We start from the raw sequence: 10339 nt of genomic DNA on the forward strand, positions 1-10339 counted from the left end.
CCTACCTGACGTACACTACACCACACACCAACCTAACACACTACACAACCCAAGCTGACGTAGTGTCAGGGTGTGTATGGCGTAGTGTACGTCAGGTTGGTGTGTAGTGTGGTATAGTGTACGTCACGTTGGGGTGTGTGTGGTGAATACTACACCACACACACCAACCTGAAATACACTACATACCTTCCATACACAACATAGTGTCCGCTAACGATTGGAGCTAATTTTTCATTCAAAAGTCAAATGGCGCTCCTTCCCTTCCGAGCCTTGCCATGCGCCCAAACAGTGGTTTACCCCCACATGTGAGGTATTGTTGTACTCAGGAGATATTGCCCAACAAATTTTAGCATCCATTTTACCCTGATGCCCATGTGAAAATGAAAAAAATTGAGGCTAAAATAAATTTTTTGTGAAAAAAAAAAAAAGTACTTTTTCATTTTTATGGATCAATTTGTGAAGCACCTGGGGGTTCAAAGTGCTCAATATGTATCTAGATAAGTTCCTTGGGTGGTCTAGTTTCCAAAATGGGGTCATATGTGGGGGAGCTCCAATGTTGGCACACAGGGGCTCTCCAAACTCGACTTGGTGTCCGCTAAAGATTAAGCTAATTTTTCATTCAAAAAGTCAAATGGCGCTCCTTCCCTTCAGAGCCCTGCCGTGCGCCCAAACAGCGGTTCCCTCCCCCCCCTCACATATGAGGTTTCAGCGTTCTCAGGACAAATTGGACAACAACTTTTGGGGTCCAGTTTCTCCTTTTACCCTTGGGAAAATAAAAAAAATTGTTGCGAAAAGATCATTTTTGTGACTAAAAAGTTAAATGTTCATTTTTTCCTTCCATGTTGCTTCTGCTGCTGTGAAGCACCTGAAGGGTTAATAAACTACTTGAATGTGGTTTTGAGCACCTTGAGGGGTGCAGTTTTTAGAATGGTGTCACTTTTGGGTATTTTCTCTCATATAGACCCCTCAAAGTGACTTCAAATGTGAGGTGGTCCCTAAAAAAAATGGTTTTCTAAATTTTGTTGTAAAAATGAGAAATCGTTGGTAAAATTTTAACCCTTATTACTTCCTAGCAAAAAAAAAATTTTGTTTCCAAAATTGTGCTGATGTAAAGTAGACATGTGGGAAATGTTATTTATTAACTATTTTGTGTCAGATAACTCTCTGGTTTAACGGAATAAAAATTCAAAATTTGTAAATTGCAAAATTTTCAAAATTTTCACCAAATTTCCGAATTTTTTTTTTTTTTTTTTTAGAAATAAACGCAAAAATTATCGGCCTAAATTTACCACTAACATGAAGCCCAATATGTCACGAAAAAACAATCTCAGAATCGCTAGGATCCGTTGAAGCGTTCCTGAGTTATTACCTCATAAAGGGACACTGGTCAGAATTGCAAAAAATGGCCAGGTCTTAAAGGTCAAAATAGGCTGGGTCATGAAGGGGTTAAATGCCGCTGACAGCGGCATTTAACTGGCGCTTCCGGGCGGCCGGAAGTGAGCGCATCGCCGACACCCATCACATGATCGGGGGTCATCAATGCTTCTGCATTGTAACCATAGAGGTCCTTGAGACCTCTATGGTTACTGATCCCGGCTAGCTGTGATCGCCACCCTGTGGTTGGTGCTCATAGCACACCTGCATTTCTGCTGCATAGCAGCGATCTGATGATTGCTGCTCTGTAGCAGAGCCGATCGCATTGTGCCAGCTTCTAGCCTCCTATGGAGGCTATTGAAGCATGGCAAAAGTAAAAAAAAAATATATATATATATATATATATATATATATATATATATATATATATATATATATATATATATATATATATATATGTTTAAATCACCCCCCTTTCGCCCCATTCAAAATAAATCAATTAAAAAAAAATTAAACCTACACATATTTGGTATAGCTGCGTTCAGAATCGCCCGATCTATCAATAAAAAAGATTAACCTGATCGCTAAACGGCATAGCGAGAAAAAAATTCAGAACGCCAGAATTACGTTTTTTTGGTCGCCGCGACATTGCATTAAAATGCAATAACGGGCGAGCAAAAGAACGTATCTGCACCAAAATGCTATCATTAAAAACACCAGCTCAGCACGCAAAAAATAAGCCCTCACCTGACCCCAGATCATGAAAAATGGAGACGCTACGGGTATCGGGAAAATAACGCAATTTTTTTTTTTTTTTTTTTTTTTTTAGCAAGGCTTGGAATTTTTGACCACTTAGATAAGAGAACCTAGCCATGTTAGGTGTCTATGAACTCGTAATGACCTGTAGAATCATAATGGCAGGTCAGTTTTAGCATTTAGTGAAGCTAGTAAAAAGCCAATCAAAAAACAAGTGTGAGATTGCACTTTTTTTTGCAATTTCACCGCACTTGGAATTTTTTGCTAGTACACGACATGCTAAAATCAATGATGTCTTTCAAAAGTACAACTTGTTTCACAAAAAATAAGCCCTCACATGGCCATATTGACGGAAGAATAAAAAAGTTATGGCTCTGGGAAGAAGGGGAGCAAAAAACGAACACGGAAAAACGGAAAATCCCAAGGTCATGAAGGGGATATTTTAGTGCTTCAAGGGTGGCCTGTGGGGGTCTTCATGTGGTGGACTGCTTTGGATGAGTGGCAGCTCTAGTTCCACTTTGATTTAAATGTAGCTTTTTCTCCTACGCCTCATTGGGGGACACAGACCGTGGGTGTATGCTGCTGCCACTAGGAGGCTGACACTAAGTGATACAAAGAAAGTTAGCTCCTCCCCTGCTGTATACACCCTCCTGCTGGCTCTCAGCTAACCAGTTCTTGCTTAGTGTCTATAGGAGGCACTTGGGTCTGGTTCAGACCCCAACGTTTCTATTTTATTTTTTACTTTTCAGTAAATTTTTATTTTTTAATTAACGTAGTGAAAGGGGAGACGCATCCTTTCAAGGTTTCGATCTCCCCCGAATCATCAAGAGGTGAGCACGCCGAGTATACCTCCCCGTACCATCTCCTGCGACGTGGGAAGCCATGCCTGAGCTCACTTCAGGGGCGACGGTTCCTTCGAGTCCCGATCTCCCCACACCAGCACCAGGCGACCACATGTAGTGTCACCTCTATGTATCCTTTCCTGGAGCCAGGCCTATTGCCGGACAACTGGCCCTGTCCACCCGGGGGCTGAACTCCGTGGATGTACAGAGGCTCCTCTATGGCGTCCGAGCAGCCCCCACTGTCCCACCTCTCTAAAAGCAGATGGCACAAGGAGGCGGACGGTTCCTCTCCACCTCCCTAACAAAGGGATGATGGATTGGGGCTTATCCCTCTATCCCTGCACCTGCAGCAGAACAGTAGAGTGCGTGCGCTTTCCTCTGCGCTGAAACCCAGTCATTGCGGCAGCTCCATACCAGGACGTGCACCGATGGTGAGTGGATCCAATCAGCGGTGGCCTCTGCAGTGGGCTATTCACATGCTGACAGGCAGCCTCAGCTTCCCTGTGGCCCACCTCCCTGAGGTAACACTCCAGCCGGCTACAAAAATTTAGCCCCCAGCTTTGGCATATGTGTAGGCCGCCTCCCGGAGGCCGCACCTGCACTAAGGCGGCTCCGCCCACCTTTTCTGACGCTTCTTCCCTGGCACTGGAGCGATCGCTTCCCTCAGCAATGCTGGTATTGCTCACAAATTTAGGCCCCGACTTGGGGACTGCAGATGAAGTGAAGGGGGGATAGGGGACTGCAAATGATGTGGGGGTGATGGGAACTGCAAATGATGTGGGGGTGATGGGGACTGCAAATGATGATGTGGGGGTGATGGGGACTGCAAATGATGATGTGGGGGTGATGGGGACTGCAAATGATGATGTGGGGGTGATGGGGACTGCAAATGATGATGTGGGGGTGATGGGGACTGCAAATGATGTGGGGGTTATGGGGACTGCAAATGATGTGGGGGTGATCTCGCTGAGGATGATGGCCGAAGCTGGTAAGATTGTGTCAATATCCACAGTGAAACGAATACTGTATCAACATGGGTGGAAAGGACACTCTGCCAGTAAGAATCCATTATTCAAAAGTAAACAAAAAACATTAAGCCAGATTAATGTTTGAAGATGCACACAGGAACAAAGACCTTAATATTTGGAGTCGTGTCCTGTGGGCTGATTAAACTAAAATTTAACTTTTTTGGCATAATGACCATTGTTACGTTTGGAGTAAAAAGGGAGAAGCTAGGAAGCCTAAGAACACCTCCCAACTGTGAAAAACGGGGATGGCAGCATCATGTTGTGGGGTTGTTTTGCTGCAGGAGGGACTGGTGCACTTCACAAAATAGATGGCATCATGAAAAAAGATTTTGGCAATACTGAAGTAATATCTCAAGACATTAGCCAGGAAGTTAAAGCTTGGGTGGAAATGGGTCTTCCAAATGGACAATGACCCGCTGCATACTGCCAAAATGGTAACGTGGCTTAATGATAACAGTCCATGTTTTGGAGTGGCCATCACAAAGCCCTGATCTCAATCCTATTGAAAATTTATGGGCAGAGCTGAAAAGGCAGGTGCGAGCAAGGTGACCTACAAACCTGGATCAGTTACACCAATTTTGTCAAGAGGAATGGGCCTAAATTCCAACCAGCTAGTGTAAGAAGCTTGTGGAAGGATATCCCTAACGTTTGACTCAAGTCATTCAGTTTAAGGGCAACGGTACTTTTGACTTTGCAGTAAGTAATAAAAATTCCTCAAACCACCTCTCTCTCTCTCTCTCTCTCTCTCTCTCTCTCTCTCTCTCTCTCTCTCTCTCTCATTATTTTGGCAAAGATTAATAATGATGGTCATTTTATTTCACCTAAAATGGGAAAGGTTTATTCTGATCTCATGTCAGATATTGAGAAAAACATGCATGTGTTTTTTTATATATTGTATGTAAACTTCTGACTTCAAGTGTGTGTGGTACTGAAAAAAAAAATTCAATATAGTTGGGGAAATAAGTATTTGATCCCTTGCTGATTTTGTAAGTTTGGCCTCTGACAAAGACATGAGCAGTGTATAATTTTAAGGGTAGGTTAATTTTAACATTGATAGAATATCAAAAATAAAATCCAGAAAATCACATTATATAAATTTATTTGCATTTTTCATTGAGAAATAAGTACACTGCTCAAAAAAATAAAAGGAACACTAAAATCCCACATCCTAGATATCACTGTATGAAATATTCCAGTAGTAAATCTTTAGTCATTACATAGTGGAATGTGTTGAGAACAATAAAACCTAAAAATTTTCAACGTAAATCACAACTAATACTCCACAGAGGTCTGGAGTTGGAATGATGCTCAAAATCAAAGTGGAAAATGAAGAGTGTGTCTTGATGATTGCCAATAATTTCCATCTGTTGTCTATTCCATTTGTACAACAGCATGTGAAATTGATTGTCAAACAGTGTTGCTTCCTAAGTGGACAGTTTGATTTCACAGAAGTTTCATTTACTTGGAGTTATATTCTGTTGTTTAAGTGTTCCCTTTATTTTTTTTTGAGCAGTGTATTTCTCTGGCAAACAAGATTTAATACTTGGTGGCAAAACCCTTGTTGGCAAGCACAGCAGTCAGACTTTTTTGTAGTTGATGAGGTTTACCCACGCCAGGAGGAATTTTGGTCCACTCCTCTTTGCAGATCATCTCTAAATCATTAAGATTTTGAGGCTGTCGCTTGGCAACTTGGAGCTTCAACTCCCTCCATAAGTTTTCTAGGGGATTAAGGTCTGGAGACTGGCTAGGCCACTCCATGACCTTAATGTGCTTTCTTTTTTAGCCACTCCTTTGTTGCCTTGGCTGTATGTTTTGGGTGATTGTCTTGTTGGAAGACCCAGCCACGACCTATTTTTAATGTCCTGGTGGAGGGAAGGAGGTTGTCACTCAGGATTTTAAGGTACATGGCTCCATCCATTCTACCATTTGAAGTGGTGAAGTAGTCCTGTGCCCATAGTAAAGAAACACCCCCAAGACATACTGTTTCCACCTCCATGCTTGACAGTGGGGGACCGTGTTCTTTGGGTCATTAGCAGCATTTCCCTTCCTCCAAACATGGCAAGTTGAGTTAATACCAAAGACCTCAATTTTGTCTAATCTGACCACAGCACCTTCTCCCAATCACTCACACTATCATCCAGGTGTTCATTGGCAAACTTGACAGGCCTGCACATGTGCCTTCTTGAGCAGGGGGACCTTGCGGGCACTGCTGGATTTTAAACCTTTGCGGCATAATATGTTACCAATTGATTCCTTAATGACTGTGGTCAGAGCTGCCTTAAGATCATTATCAAGTTCCCCCTTGTAGTTTTAGGCTGATCTCTCACCTTCTTCATGATCAAGGATACCCCACGAGGTGAGATTTTGCATGGTGCCCCAGATAGATGTCGATTGAGTCATTTTGTATTTCTTCAATTTTCTTACTATTGCACCAACAGTTGTCTTCTTCTCACCCAGTGTCTTACTTATTGTTTTGTAGCCCATTCCAGCTTTGTGCAGGTCTATGATCTTGTCCCTGACATACTTATAAAGCTCTTTGGTCTTGCCCATGTTGTAGAGATTAGAGTCTGACTGATTAATTTATTCTGTGGATAGGAGTCTTTTATAAAGGTGACTATGTAAGACTGCTGTTTTTTAATGCAGGTAACGAGTTGATTAGGAGCGTCTAACTGGTCTGTAGGAACCAGAACTCTTAATGGTTGGTAGAGATTAAATACTTATTTCTCACTGCAAAATCAAATAAATTTATATAATTTATACAATGGGATTTTCTAGATTTTATTTTTTGATATTCTCTCTTTCAATGTTAAAATTAACCTACCCTTAAAATTATAGACTGTTCAGGTCTTTGTCAGTGGGCAAACTTACAAAATCAGCAAGGGATCAAATACTTATTTCCCCCACTGTATATATAATTTTATTTCTATTTTTTTTCAGTACACAATATTGTAATGGTGAATAGTGTAATTCAAAACTACAACTTGTCCCAGAAATGTCATGCCCTCATATGAGTATGTCGACAGAAAAAAAAATTGTTATGGCTGTTGGAAGCCTCGAAAATAACTAATAATCAAAATAATCGGACAATATTTGTTGCTTAGAAATGACATGCCGATAAGCGCTAGATCTCAGATCGGCTGACACAGAAAAGCAGCAATGCCTGGTTACCGCGCTCCTTCCTGGATCATATTGCTGCACCAAATTATAAGTAGTGCTGAATTCACATTATTAGCAAATGTCAATTATAAGGTTTATTAAAAAAAAAATTGTGAAGGACCAGGTTGAAAATGAAGTGTATTTTGCAGTTTTAACCATGAAACGCCATGTCTGCTCTTAATTTTGATTGCATTAAGTAGGAATGACCACACAGCTAAGTCTTACTCTTGAGCCTGTCTATTTTTGTCACATGGCAGCTGCTAATCCTCGGCAACATATTTTCCTAAAAGCCTTCTCTGAAATCATCCCTACAGAAAGGGCTGCATCATGAGTTTCTTTTTTCCTTATAGGAAACCTACACTTAGAAGTCATTGATAAAAAGAAAAAAAAATAACTTAAGATAAACTTGCCCCAATGTTTTGTTGTTTGAGCATGTATAAAATAATGCAAGTTTACAAACAGTCATGTAGAACAGAGGTCCCCAACTCCAGTCCTCAAGGCCCACCAACATGTCATGTTTTCAGGATTTCCTTAGTTTTGCCCAGGTAATAATTGCATCACCTGTGCAATGCAAAGGAAATCCTGAAAACATGACCTGTTGGTGGGCCTTGAGGACTGGAGTTGGGGACCTCTGATGTAGAAAACCTGCAGAGAACAAAAGAGGTCCTGGTCCTCGAGTTAAAGCGCAATTAATATGCTGTCAATCCACAAAAGATTTCAGTAAACGCTGGCGCTGGTCCTCCTTGGTCATAGCGTCATGTTATAGCTAAGGCAGGTTAGTTCAGAAACACATAAGCTGATTGGTGTAAAGTGACTGGCCCCAGCGGTGATGCTGGCATGCATGTAGTTAATTCTGTACATGTTTTTTTTAATTCATAAACTTGCAGGAGGAATAACAGGGGAGTGATACAATGCAGATATTAAAAAAAATATGTACAATAATTTCTATTTTATGGCTAATACAAGTATTTATGGAAAATGACCTATCAGGAGAGTAGATCAGGTCAGTTGAGCTCCCCATAGAGAAGGCAGAGGTGGTTTATTACCGTCCCTGCCTTCTATATTGCTGTATGCACAGCATTAAACTAACGCTGTGTATACAGTAATAAGGGCTTGCTCATCTAGACCCAGTGTTGAGGAGAGCCATAAGATCAAATACTTAATTAACCTCAAGACATAAGAGATTGAGGGAAGTGACCCATAACATGTACTGTTTAACCTTACATAAGCTTTCTCAGATCAAAGTGAGACACTAAAGATGGCTGCCATTTCCTGTTTCACCACATCATGTGCTGATATCCAAGATGACCAGTGAGACACTAAAGACGGCTGCCATTTCCTGTTTCAGTACACCATGTGCTGGTATCCAAGATGATGCCCACCCTGATGACCTCATGGATCCACCCACAGTGACGCCCACCTTGATGACCTCATGGATTCGCCCACAGACTTACTCATTGCCCAACCCTCTAACCAATGGAATACATACGATCACTCCCATCTCAGAGCTAACCGAGCCCCCTTACAGGGGTTATATAAACCTGTGTTCTGATTAAATAAAAGCCCTTGGAGCTGAGCCATAGATTGATCAAGGAGAGTTTACATCCGAATGTGTGTGTCTGGTGTATTTCTTTAGTGCACACCTGATTAATATCCATTAGGCCAGGAGTAGGCAACTAGAGTGAACTTTTCTTATTGTTCAACCTAACACCAGCGGTTTTGTGATCCCTGGGTGTATGGAACAAACAGAAGCTGACTCCTAAGAGACCCAGTCAACTCTACTGTGACGGCAGCAGGCGCTAATATACCAGCCCCAGTTACAAAAGAAATCAACCAAAAGAAAAAAAAGTGTTTTAAATGTTGAAATGCTTCTGCCCCCCAGGTTTTTTTTACCTTATGCGGGCACAATATGAAAAATAAAAGTATAGATAAAAAATAAATGGACAAATAACCAGTGCTAATCTGAATCAGTTACTTGCCCCACCCTTGTCAGAAAAAAAAAACATATCAGACATGAAATACATTTTTACAGAAAGGGAAACAAATTAAAAAAAAAAATAATAATCTGTGTGATCAATCGTCCAAGCCGTCTATGCAGGTCATGGGGAGCTGAATAAAATTATATCTTGATATCTGCGATCCGATGTTTTATTCCAAATAAATCCACGTATTAATTATTATGTAAAGTAGCTGTTACACATGATTCTCCAGGTCACTACGATTATAGAGATACCAAATATGAATAGTTTTTATTTTATTTAAATGGTGAAAAAAAATCTGAAATTTGTTTTCATAGCGTTTTCTGTTTTCGCCATTTGGAGCTGTCTGGGGGCTTCCTTTCTTCACCCTGAGCCGTTAGTTTTTTTATTCATATAGTTTTACTGAAATCTTGATCACCTCTTATTACATTTTATTTTGATGTTGCGGAGGCTGAAAAAACACATTTCTGGCGTGTTTTTTTGTTCTCCTTACAACGTTTACGGATTATATTAATTTATTTAATATCTTGATAGATTGGACTATTACAAATGCAGCTGTACCAAATACGTGTATTTTATTAATTTTTTTCTTAATTTTAAATTAGGGAAAGGGGGGTGATTTGAACTTTTTTTTTTTAGATTTTTTTTTTATTCATATTTTTAAAACACTTAATTTTTTATTGTATTTCTTCATCCTTTTAAAGAACTTAAACCTGCGTTTAGTGATGAGCGAACGTGTTTGGATAATGTCTTATCCGAGAACGTTTGGGTGGTATCTGAGCTTCAGGGGTGTTCGTATATTATGTTCCAGTCCCTGCGTCTGCATGATTTGCAGCTGTTAGCCTCAACACGTGGGGATTCTTTAAGTAAGGCTGGAGTCACACACAATGTATAAAAAATCTGTCCGATTTTGTCTGCCCAGAATCGCACAAATGTTCTCCGTATGGTGATCCGTATGTCATCCGTGTGCAATGCCAGGATGCGTTTTTTTCTCAAAAAAGTATCCGTATGTCATCCGTATGTCACCCGTATGGTGAGATTTTCTCACACACTTGCAAAATTAGCAAATAATGGCTGAGCCATTCCTGTCACCTGCCCAATGCCTGAGAATTTCTCGCAAGTCACACGCATGGTCCGTGTGACTTGCGAGAAATTCTGCCAATGCAAGTCTATGGGTGCGAGAAAAAAAATCGCACAGCACACG

The sequence above is a fragment of the Ranitomeya imitator genome, chromosome 1, assembly GCF_032444005.1.
Source record: "Ranitomeya imitator isolate aRanImi1 chromosome 1, aRanImi1.pri, whole genome shotgun sequence".
Taxonomy (NCBI): Eukaryota; Metazoa; Chordata; class Amphibia; order Anura; family Dendrobatidae; genus Ranitomeya; species Ranitomeya imitator.